The 3,430-nt window shown below is 38.9% G+C and overlaps 1 non-coding gene across 1 annotated transcript; it reads left to right on the top strand.

The window, feature by feature from the left end:
- The first annotated feature begins 528 nt into the window (after window positions 1-528).
- On the top strand, window positions 529-635 carry LOC148843980 (small nucleolar RNA R71). Its single transcript, XR_016103900.1, has one exon. It is a non-coding gene; the product is annotated as a small nucleolar RNA R71 (small nucleolar RNA).
- Window positions 636-3,430: the final 2,795 nt, after the last annotated feature.

The following is a 3,430-nucleotide window of genomic DNA, read 5'->3' as shown; positions in this document are numbered from 1 at the left end:
CAAATTATTCTTTTTTTCTTGTGGGAGTGGCTGTTGTTGGAATCCCATGTGTGCCTTTTGCTGATTGTTGCTCCATGAAAAGTTTGGATGATTCCTCCACCCTAGGTTGTATGTGTTTGAGTAAGGATTGAAATTCGACCTACCAGCATGAGAGATAAAATTAACATTCTCATGTGAAGTAAAAGGACTACTTAATGGACAATCAGAATTAGTATGTCCTATTTGACCACAAAAATCACATGGGATGCTAGATGATGTATTAATTGCTGCAATATTAAAAGTATCAAGTTTTTTGTTCAGATTAGCGAGTTGAGCAGATATGGCAGCAAGGGAATCGATGTGGTGTACTCCCCTTTGATTGGTTCGGTCATTGCTCCATTGGTAGTTGTTCGACACCATCTCCTCCACTAGGTCATAGGCTTCCTCTGGAGTTTTCCTCATGATTGTGCCACTTGCAGCTGCATCAATAATAGATCGATTAGAGGGAAAATACCATTATAAAAAGTATGAATTTGATGCCAAGTTGGTATCCCATGGTGAGGACACTTCCTAAGCATCTCCTTGAATCGTTCCCATGCTTCATACAAAGATTCCCTCTCAAATTAAGCAAAAGTAGTGATATCATTAATTAGTTTTGCTATTTTAGAGGGTGAAAAATACTTAGCCAAGAATTTTTGGGTTAAATCATTCCAAGTGGTGATACTTCTTGTAGGGAGTGAGTTAAGCCAATCTTTAGCTCTATCACGCAATGAAAATGGAAATAATCTAAGCCTAATAGCATCATCACTAACTCCATTATGTTTAAATGTATCACATATTTCTAGGAAGTTAACAATGTGTGCATTAGGGTCAACACTTGGCAACCCACTAAACTGAATACTTGTCTGAATCATCTAGATGATTGCAGGCTTGATTTCATAGTTAATAACATGATTTGTGGGCTTGCAAATACTGGAAGTCGCCCTATCAATGGTTGGACAGGTGTAGTCCAAGAGGGTGCAATTTGCTTCTGCCATCTCTTCTTCAATCTCTATTGCTGGTTTGCCAATTTCAACCTCCTCTCTTGCTTTACCTTTGTTAGCCCTTCGTAATAAGCGAAGGGTCCTCTCTATTTCAGGATCAAATTCTGCTAATTCTTCTCTTCTAGTGCATGTCATGCACTAACAAATCTGAACACAATAAGAGTTCAAACAAAAATAAAAAATAGAAACAGAAATAAAAAGTCCAAATTAACCAAGGTTAACAAGCTCTAATATTATTTTAGGATTAAATTTCTGGCAACGGCGCCAAAAACTTGATAGCTATAAATATAACCCTAGCAAGTGCACTAGTTATCAAGTAGTATAAAAATATCGTTCCTATGAGGATTTAACAAAATAAGTATTAGAACTACAGCCTTCCCTAATTATTTGGACAATCAAATTTCGGATTTGGGAATAAGAACTAATGAAAAAACAGAAACAGGAAAACAAGAGCAGAAGTAACAATGCTGAAGTATGTAACGATTGGTTGAATTCGCTAGGGCTTTCGGTCCACCTAACCATTCCAATGAATATTAATGGATGAGATTATCCAAGATAATTTGTCATTCCCATAAGCTGAAGTCTTTCCAATTTTATTTAATATTTTCTCTCGAGATATACTAAAACTACTTCTATCAGATAACCCCTCGATCTCTTGACTAGAGTTCTCAAGATAGAAGCGCATTAAGTCCAAGGAAAAACTATTATATTCAGATGAATCATGTGTATATACCCGTATATATCATTCAATTCACACCATGAATTATGTGGTCAGCTATGTGAATTCCTCTCTTGATTCATTCACATACACCTGATCAATTAAGAGATGGTCACTCCTAATAGCATTAAGCAAGATAATTCATAGACTATATGGAAATCACGATCTTGAATAAATCAGAATAAAAATATATTCATTGATATGATTAGGCTTTCCAAAACCCTAACTATAGATAAATTAGTTCATACTAGCAGAAATAAAACAAACAAGAGGAAAGAAAAAACTCATGGTTTCACCCTTGGAGTTGAGATCTCCTCTTCTCCTTGCCGCCACCTCCTTCTTGCAGACTTCTTGCTTGATAGCTGGATTGCTCCTTTGCTTCTTGATGCCTCTCTAGTCCGCCCCCTACCCTTTTATATAGCTTAAGGGGAGGGGGTGGACTCCTACTCTTTCTTGAAGTTAATCTCTCAAAAATAGAAAGTCCTAGTCTAATTCTACTCTTATCTCTTTATCTAATGAATTCAATCTCTTTATCTTTATGAGATTACATCATAAATTTAGATCTGATAAGACTCTTCTTAATTTCTTGTTCTTGGATTCGTATTAGACCTCCTCTGCGAATTGGGCTGCTGCCACACTTTTCTACAAGTTGGGCTTAAGCTACGGATTGGGCCTTCCTACGAATTTTCCCCGACTTCGGACCCAGATTTGACTTTGATGCAGGCCGAATCTATGAAAGCCCAAAACATGAAAGTTGTGGCTTTTTCTCTTATCTATCCAGTGGCTTTTGATTCAGCCAATCAGATTACGGATATGAGAGTTAGGCCTATATTACTGAATGGTGCCAAAACTGTAAAAAATCATCCGATTTACCTTTCTTTGCTCCTGATGCATTCTTTCATGCCCTGAACCAAAATACAAGAAATATGAGTCCAATTAAGTACTAATTAAGTATGCAAGACAGAATACTTGGGGATAAAAATGTGATAAATTCTACTCTCATCAGTCACATCAGAGCCACCTCTCCAACTCATCACCATACAACCAGGCATTAGAGTCACCTCTCCAGCTCGTCACCATTCAGTTAGGCATCAGAGTCACATCTCCAACTCATCACTATTCAGTTAGGCATCAAAGCTACTTTTCCAGCTCATCACCATTCAGCTAGGCATCAAAGCCACCTCTCCAGCTCATCACCATTCAGCTAGGTGTCTAAGCCACCTTCCAGGTAGGAACTACTCAGCTAGGCATCCAACCCACATTCCATGTAGCTATTATTCAGGTAGGCATCTGAGTCACTAGCCAGCCGGGAACTACCAAAACTCCCATCATCAATTGGCGTCATCTATGGGAAATGCTACAAAAGGCTATGTTCTCACTCGATTCTCTAAGCCTTAAGTAATAACATCTTCAAGCAACAATAGCAGCGCTTGATCGAAAGAACCCCTTAGGGGGGTAGGAGAAAAATGATTAGCCCAAATGAATTCTCGTAGTCTTGCCTAGACATAATCTCCCTAACTGTGAGGCCACCCCCATATGCCCTACGTGCTCTCTGTGAGAGTTGACGGCCAACAGAATGTGAGGCCACCCCATAGGTCAAGCCCTCCATGGTTCCTGTAGGAGTTGATAGCCAACAAGTTGTGAGATCACATCGCAGATTGAGCCCTCCATGCTCTAAGTGGGAGTTGAT

This window comes from Nelumbo lutea, chromosome 8 (genome assembly GCF_056320005.1).
Source record: "Nelumbo lutea isolate HS-2025 chromosome 8, American lotus-T2T, whole genome shotgun sequence".
Taxonomy (NCBI): Eukaryota; Viridiplantae; Streptophyta; class Magnoliopsida; order Proteales; family Nelumbonaceae; genus Nelumbo; species Nelumbo lutea.
This window is presented reverse-complemented; position numbering and strand designations above follow the sequence as displayed.